The sequence below is a fragment of the Vigna unguiculata genome, chromosome 10 (assembly GCF_004118075.2).
Source record: "Vigna unguiculata cultivar IT97K-499-35 chromosome 10, ASM411807v1, whole genome shotgun sequence".
In the NCBI taxonomy this organism is placed as follows: Eukaryota; Viridiplantae; Streptophyta; class Magnoliopsida; order Fabales; family Fabaceae; genus Vigna; species Vigna unguiculata.
Genome location: NC_040288.1, coordinates 41268539 through 41278353, shown reverse-complemented (window position 1 = coordinate 41278353; position 9815 = coordinate 41268539).

Genomic DNA, 9815 nt, shown 5'->3' with positions numbered 1-9815 from the left:
GATAGACTAGAAAAACAGTTGCAGTACTTTCTGTACAGAAACTACAACGTAAAAAGGCACTTATGAAGTCAGAAAAGGACACTTAAATCTCCAACCAGAAAACTTTATTTTTAATTCAATGTTAAATTTCAAATACTTAAAGAAGTTTTATGGTGATGGAGATATTTATATGGCCTTTGGATTGTGTCCAAAACACAAATTATGTAATGATAGACTAGAAAAACAGTTGCAGTACTTCATGTACAGAAACTACAACGTAAAAAGGCACTTATGGAGTCAGAAAAGGAAACTTAAATCTCCAACCAGAAAACTTTATTTTTAATTCAATGTTAAATTTCAAATACTTAAAGAAGTTTTATGGTGATGGTTGATGGTGATGGAGATATTTGTATGGCCTTTGGATTGTGTCCAAAACACAAATTTTGTAATGATAGACTAGAAAAGTAGTTGCAGTACTTCCTGTACAAAAACTACAACGTAAAAAGGCACTTATGGAATCAAGAAAGGATACCTAAATCTCCAACCAGAAAACTTTATTTTTAATTCAATGTTAAATTTCAAATACTTAAAGAAGTTTTATGGTGATGGAGATATTTATATGGCCTTTGGATTGTGTCCAAAACACAAATTATGTAATGATAGACTAGAAAAACAGTTGCTGTACTTCATGTACGGAAACTACAACGTAAAAAGGCACTTATGGAGTCAGGAAAGGACACTTAAATCTCCAACCAGAAAACTTTATTTTTAATTCAATGTTAAATTTCAAATACTTAAAGAAGTTTTATGGTGATGGTTGATGGTGATGGAGATATTTATATGGCCTTTGGATTGTGTCCAAAACACAAATTATGTAATGATAGACTAGAAAAATAGTTGCAGTAGTTCCTGTACAAAAACTACAACGTAAAAAGGTACTTATGGAGTCAGAAAAGGACACTTAAATCTCCAACCAGAAAACTTTATTTTTAATTCAATCTTCAATTTGAAATACTTAAAGAAGTTTTATGGTGATGGTTGATGGTGATGGAGATATTTATATGGCCTTTGGATTGTGTCCAAAACACAAATTATGTAATGATAGACTAGAAAAACAGTTGCTGTACTTCCTGTACAAAAACTACAACGTAAAAATGCACTTATGGAGTCAAGAAAGGACACCTAAATCTCCAATCAGAAAACTTTATTTTTAATTCAATGTTAAATTTCAAATACTTATTGAAGTTTTTTGTTGATGATTGATGGTGATGGAATTATTTTGACGGCCTTTGGATTATGTCCAAACCATATTTCACGATATTATACAGTTTTAAACCAGTTGCAGTACTTCCTGTACAGAAACTGCAACGTAAAAAGGCACTTATGGAGTCAGGAAAGGACACTTAAATCTCTAACAAGAAAACTTTATTTTTAATTCAATGTTAAATTTCAAATACTTAAAGAAGTTTTATGGTGATGGTTGATGGTGATGGAGATATTTATATGGCCTTTGGATTGTGTCCAAAACACAAATTATGTAATGATAGACTAGAAAAACAGTTGTAGTAGTTCTTGTACAAAAACTACAACGTAAAAAGGTACTTATGGAGTCAGAAAAGGACACTTAAATCTCCAACCAGAAAACTTTATTTTTAATTCAATGTTAAATTTCAAATACTTAAAGAAGTTTTATGGTGATGGTTGATGGTGATGGAGATATATGTATGGCCTTTGGATTGTGTCCAAAACACAAATTATGTAATGATAGACTAGAAAAACAGTTGCAGTACTTCCTGTACAGAAACTACAACGTAAAAAGGCACTTATGGAGTCAGAAAAGGACACTTAAATCTCCAACCAGAAAAGTTTATTTTTAATTCAATGTTAAATTTCAAATACTTAAAGAAGTTTTATGGTGATGGTTGATGGTGATGAAGATATTTACATGGCCTTTGGATTGTGTCCAAAACACAAATTATGTAATGATAGACTAGAAAAACAGTTGCAGTAGTTCCTGTACAAAAACTACAACGTAAAAAGGTACTTATGGAGTCAGAAAAGGACACTTAAATCTCCAACCAGAAAACTTTGTTTTTAATTCAATCTTCAATTTGAAATACTTAAAGAAGTTTTATGGTGATGGTTGATGGTGATGGAGATATTTATATGGCCTTTGGATTGTGTTCAAAACACAAATTATGTAATGATAGACTAGAAAAACAGTTGCAGTACTTCCTGTACGGAAACTACAACTTAAAAAGGCACTTATGGAGTCAGGAAAAGACACTTAAATCTCTAACAAGAAAACTTTATTTTTAATTCAATGTTAAATTTCAAATACTTAAAGAAGTTTTATGGTGATGGTTGATGGTGATGGAGATATATGTATGGCCTTTGGATTGTGTCCAAAACACAAATTATGTAATGATAGACTAGAAAAACAGTTGCAGTACTTCCTGTACAGAAACTACAACGTAAAAAGGCACTTATGGAGTCAGAAAAGGACACTTAAATCTCCAACCAGAAAACTTTATTTTTAATTCAATGTTAAATTTCAAATACTTAAAGAAGTTTTATGGTGATGGTTGATGGTGATGAAGATATTTACATGGCCTTTGGATTGTGTCCAAAACACAAATTATGTAATGATAGACTAGAAAAATAGTTGCAGTAGTTCCTGTACAAAAACTACAACGTAAAAAGGTACTTATGGAGTCAGAAAAGGACACTTAAATCTCCAACCAGAAAACTTTATTTTTAATTCAATCTTCAATTTGAAATACTTAAAGAAGTTTTATGGTGATGGTTGATGGTGATGGAGATATTTATATGGCCTTTGGATTGTGTCCAAAACACAAATTATGTAATGATAGACTAGAAAAACAGTTGCTGTACTTCCTGTACGGAAACTACAACGTAAAAAGGCACTTATGGAGTCAGGAAAGGACACTTAAATCTCCAACCAGAAAACTTTATTTTTAATTCAATGTTAAATTTCAAATACTTAAAGAAGTTTTATGGTGATGGTTGATGGTGATGGAGATATTTATATGGCCTTTGGATTGTGTCCAAAACACAAATTATGTAATGATAGACTAGAAAAACAGTTGCAGTACTTTCTGTACAGAAACTACAACGTAAAAAGGCACTTATGAAGTCAGAAAAGGACACTTAAATCTCCAACCAGAAAACTTTATTTTTAATTCAATGTTAAATTTCAAATACTTAAAGAAGTTTTATGGTGATGGAGATATTTATATGGCCTTTGGATTGTGTCCAAAACACAAATTATGTAATGATAGACTAGAAAAACAGTTGCAGTACTTCATGTACAGAAACTACAACGTAAAAAGGCACTTATGGAGTCAGAAAAGGAAACTTAAATCTCCAACCAGAAAACTTTATTTTTAATTCAATGTTAAATTTCAAATACTTAAAGAAGTTTTATGGTGATGGTTGATGGTGATGGAGATATTTGTATGGCCTTTGGATTGTGTCCAAAACACAAATTTTGTAATGATAGACTAGAAAAGTAGTTGCAGTACTTCCTGTACAAAAACTACAACGTAAAAAGGCACTTATGGAATCAAGAAAGGATACCTAAATCTCCAACCAGAAAACTTTATTTTTAATTCAATGTTAAATTTCAAATACTTAAAGAAGTTTTATGGTGATGGAGATATTTATATGGCCTTTGGATTGTGTCCAAAACACAAATTATGTAATGATAGACTAGAAAAACAGTTGCTGTACTTCATGTACGGAAACTACAACGTAAAAAGGCACTTATGGAGTCAGGAAAGGACACTTAAATCTCCAACCAGAAAACTTTATTTTTAATTCAATGTTAAATTTCAAATACTTAAAGAAGTTTTATGGTGATGGTTGATGGTGATGGAGATATTTATATGGCCTTTGGATTGTGTCCAAAACACAAATTATGTAATGATAGACTAGAAAAATAGTTGCAGTAGTTCCTGTACAAAAACTACAACGTAAAAAGGTACTTATGGAGTCAGAAAAGGACACTTAAATCTCCAACCAGAAAACTTTATTTTTAATTCAATCTTCAATTTGAAATACTTAAAGAAGTTTTATGGTGATGGTTGATGGTGATGGAGATATTTATATGGCCTTTGGATTGTGTCCAAAACACAAATTATGTAATGATAGACTAGAAAAACAGTTGCTGTACTTCCTGTACGGAAACTACAACGTAAAAAGGCACTTATGGAGTCAGGAAAGGACACTTAAATCTCCAACCAGAAAACTTTATTTTTAATTCAATGTTAAATTTCAAATACTTAAAGAAGTTTTATGGTGATGGTTGATGGTGATGGAGATATTTATATGGCCTTTGGATTGTGTCCAAAACACAAATTATGTAATGATAGACTAGAAAAACAGTTGCAGTACTTTCTGTACAGAAACTACAACGTAAAAAGGCACTTATGAAGTCAGAAAAGGACACTTAAATCTCCAACCAGAAAACTTTATTTTTAATTCAATGTTAAATTTCAAATACTTAAAGAAGTTTTATGGTGATGGAGATATTTATATGGCCTTTGGATTGTGTCCAAAACACAAATTATGTAATGATAGACTAGAAAAACAGTTGCAGTACTTCATGTACAGAAACTACAACGTAAAAAGGCACTTATGGAGTCAGAAAAGGAAACTTAAATCTCCAACCAGAAAACTTTATTTTTAATTCAATGTTAAATTTCAAATACTTAAAGAAGTTTTATGGTGATGGTTGATGGTGATGGAGATATTTGTATGGCCTTTGGATTGTGTCCAAAACACAAATTTTGTAATGATAGACTAGAAAAGTAGTTGCAGTACTTCCTGTACAAAAACTACAACGTAAAAAGGCACTTATGGAATCAAGAAAGGATACCTAAATCTCCAACCAGAAAACTTTATTTTTAATTCAATGTTAAATTTCAAATACTTAAAGAAGTTTTATGGTGATGGAGATATTTATATGGCCTTTGGATTGTGTCCAAAACACAAATTATGTAATGATAGACTAGAAAAACAGTTGCTGTACTTCATGTACAGAAACTACAACGTAAAAAGACACTTATGGAGTCAGAAAAGGAAACTTAAATCTCCAACCAGAAAACTTTATTTTTAATTCAATGTTAAATTTCAAATACTTAAAGAAGTTTTATGGTGATGGTTGATGGTGATGGAGATATTTGTATGACCTTTGGATTTTGTCCAAAACACAAATTATGTAATGATAGACTAGAAAAGCAGTTGCAGTACTTCCTGTATAAAAACTACAAAGTAAAAAGGCACTTATAGAATCAGAAAAGGACACTTATATCTCCAACCAGAAAACTTTATTTTTAATTCAATCTTCAATTTGAAATACTTAAAGAAGTTTTATGGTGATGGTTGATGGTGATGGAGATATTTATATGGCCTTTGGATTGTGTCCAAAACACAAATTATGTAATGATAGACTAGAAAAGCAGTTGCAGTACTTCCTGTACGGAAACTACAACGTAAAAAGGCACTTATGGAGTCAGGAAAGGACACTTAAATCTCCAACCAGAAAACTTTATTTTTAATTCAATGTTAAATTTCAAATACTTAAAGAAGTTTTATGGTGATGGTTGATGGTGATGGAGATATTTATATGGCCTTTGGATTGTCTCCAAAACACAAATTATGTAATGATAGATTGGAAAAACAGTTGCAATACTTCCTGTACAAAAACTACAACGTAAAAAGGCACTTATGGAGTCAAGAAAGGACACCTAAATCTCCAACCAGAAAACTTTATTTTTAATTCAATGTTAAATTTCAAATACTTATTGAAGTTGTTTGTTGATGATTGATGGTGATGGAATTATTTATATGACCTTTGGATTGTGTCTAAAACACAAATTATGAATGATAGACTAGAAAAACAGTTGCAGTACTTCCTGTACAGAAACTACAACGTAAAAAGGCACTTATGAAGTCAGAAAAGGACACTTAAATCTCCAACCAGAAAACTTTATTTTTAATTCAATGTTAAATTTCAAATACTTAAAGATGTTTTATGGTGATGGTTGATGGTGATGGAGATATTTGTATGGCCTTTGGATTGTGTCCAAAACACAAATTATGTAATGATAGACTAGAAAAACAGTTGCAGTACTTCCTGTACAAAAACTACAACGTAAAAATGCACTTATGGAGTCAAGAAAGGACACCTAAATCTCCAATCAGAAAACTTTATTTTTAATTCAATGTTAAATTTCAAATACTTATTGAAGTTTTTTGTTGATGATTGATGGTGATGGAATTATTTTGACGGCCTTTGGATTATGTCCAAACCATATTTCACGATATTATACAGTTTTAAACCAGTTGCAGTACTTCCTGTACAGAAACTGCAACGTAAAAAGGCACTTATGGAGTCAGGAAAGGACACTTAAATCTCTAACAAGAAAACTTTATTTTTAATTCAATGTTAAATTTCAAATACTTAAAGAAGTTTTATGGTGATGGTTGATGGTGATGGAGATATTTATATGGCCTTTGGATTGTGTCCAAAACACAAATTATGTAATGATAGACTAGAAAAACAGTTGTAGTAGTTCTTGTACAAAAACTACAACGTAAAAAGGTACTTATGGAGTCAGAAAAGGACACTTAAATCTCCAACCAGAAAACTTTATTTTTAATTCAATGTTAAATTTCAAATACTTAAAGAAGTTTTATGGTGATGGTTGATGGTGATGGAGATATATGTATGGCCTTTGGATTGTGTCCAAAACACAAATTATGTAATGATAGACTAGAAAAACAGTTGCAGTACTTCCTGTACAGAAACTACAACGTAAAAAGGCACTTATGGAGTCAGAAAAGGACACTTAAATCTCCAACCAGAAAACTTTATTTTTAATTCAATGTTAAATTTCAAATACTTAAAGAAGTTTTATGGTGATGGTTGATGGTGATGAAGATATTTACATGGCCTTTGGATTGTGTCCAAAACACAAATTATGTAATGATAGACTAGAAAAACAGTTGCAGTAGTTCCTGTACAAAAACTACAACGTAAAAAGGTACTTATGGAGTCAGAAAAGGACACTTAAATCTCCAACCAGAAAACTTTATTTTTAATTCAATCTTCAATTTGAAATACTTAAAGAAGTTTTATGGTGATGGTTGATGGTGATGGAGATATTTATATGGCCTTTGGATTGTGTCCAAAACACAAATTATGTAATGATAGACTAGAAAAACAGTTGCAGTACTTCCTGTACGGAAACTACAACGTAAAAAGGCACTTATGGAGTCAGGAAAGGACACTTAAATCTCCAACCAGAAAACTTTATTTTTAATTCAATGTTAAATTTCAAATACTTAAAGAAGTTTTATGGTGATGGTTGATGGTGATGGAGATATTTATATGGCCTTTGGATTGTGTCCAAAACACAAATTATGTAATGATAGACTAGAAAAACAGTTGCAGTACTTTCTGTACAGAAACTACAACGTAAAAAGGCACTTATGAAGTCAGAAAAGGACACTTAAATCTCCAACCAGAAAACTTTATTTTTAATTCAATGTTAAATTTCAAATACTTAAAGAAGTTTTATGGTGATGGAGATATTTATATGGCCTTTGGATTGTGTCCAAAACACAAATTATGTAATGATAGACTAGAAAAACAGTTGCAGTACTTCATGTACAGAAACTACAACGTAAAAAGGCACTTATGGAGTCAGAAAAGGAAACTTAAATCTCCAACCAGAAAACTTTATTTTTAATTCAATGTTAAATTTCAAATACTTAAAGAAGTTTTATGGTGATGGTTGATGGTGATGGAGATATTTGTATGACCTTTGGATTTTGTCCAAAACACAAATTATGTAATGATAGACTAGAAAAACAGTTGCAGTACTTCCTGTACAAAAACTACAACGTAAAAAGGCACTTATGGAATCAAGAAAGGATACCTAAATCTCCAACCAGAAAACTTTATTTTTAATTCAATGTTAAATTTCAAATACTTATTGAAGGTCTTTGTTGATGATTGATGGTGATGGAATTATTTATATGGCCTTTGGATTGTGTCTAAAACACAAATTATGTAATGATAGACTAGAAAAACAGTTGCAGTACTTCCTGTACAGAAACTACAACGTAAAAAGGCACTTATGGAGTCAGAAAAGGAAACTTAAATCTCCAACCAGAAAACTTTATTTTTATTTCAATGTTAAATTTCAAATACTTAAAGAAGTTTTATGGTGATGGTTGATGGTGATGGAGATATTTGTATGGCCTTTGGATTGTGTCCAAAACACAAATTATGTAATGATAGACTAGAAAAGCAGTTGCAGTACTTCCTGTACAAAAACTACAACGTAAAAAGGCACTTATGGAATCAAGAAAGGATACCTAAATCTCCAATCAGAAAACTTTATTTTTAATTCAATGTTAAATTTCAAATACTTAAAGAAGTTTTATGGTGATGGAGATATTTATATGGCCTTTGGATTGTGTCCAAAACACAAATTATGTAATGATAGACTAGAAAAACAGTTGCTGTACTTCATGTACAGAAACTACAACGTAAAAAGACACTTATGGAGTCAGAAAAGGAAACTTAAATCTCCAACCAGAAAACTTTATTTTTAATTCAATGTTAAATTTCAAATACTTAAAGAAGTTTTATGGTGATGGTTGATGGTGATGGAGATATTTGTATGACCTTTGGATTTTGTCCAAAACACAAATTATGTAATGATAGACTAGAAAAGCAGTTGCAGTACTTCCTGTATAAAAACTACAACGTAAAAAGGCACTTATGGAATCAAGAAAGGATACCTAAATCTCCAACCAGAAAACTTTATTTTTAATTCAATGTTAAATTTCAAATACTTATTGAAGTTGTTTGTTGATGATTGATGGTGGTGGAATTATTTATATGGCCTTTGGATTGTGTCTAAAACACAAATTATGTAATGATAGACTAGAAAAACAGTTGCAGTACTTCCTGTACAGAAACTACAACATAAAAAGGCACTTATGAAGTCAGAAAAGGACACTTAAATCTCAAACCAGAAAACTTTATTTTTAATTCAATGTTAAATTTCAAATACTTAAAGAAGTTTTATGGTGATGGTTGATGGTGATGGAGATATTTATATGGCCTTTGGATTGTGTCCAAAACACAAATTATGTAATGATAGATTGGAAAAACAGTTGCAATACTTCCTGTACAAAAACTACAACGTAAAAAGACACTTATGGAGTCAAGAAAGGACACCTAAATCTCCAACCAGAAAACTTTATTTTTAATTCAATGTTAAATTTCAAATACTTATTGAAGTTGTTTGTTGATGATTGATGGTGATGGAATTATTTATATGACCTTTGGATTGTGTCTAAAACACAAATTATGAATGATAGACTAGAAAAACAGTTGCAGTACTTCCTGTACAGAAACTACAACGTAAAAAGGCACTTATGAAGTCAGAAAAGGACACTTAAATCTCCAACCAGAAAACTTTATTTTTAATTCAATGTTAAATTTCAAATACTTAAAGATGTTTTATGGTGATGGTTGATGGTGATGGAGATATTTGTATGGCCTTTGGATTGTGTCCAAAACACAAATTATGTAATGATAGACTAGAAAAACAGTTGCAGTACTTCCTGTACAAAAACTACAACGTAAAAATGCACTTATGGAGTCAAGAAAGGACACCTAAATCTCCAATCAGAAAACTTTATTTTTAATTCAATGTTAAATTTCAAATACTTATTGAAGTTGTTTGTTGATGATTGATGGTGATGGAATTATTTTGACGGCCTTTGGATTA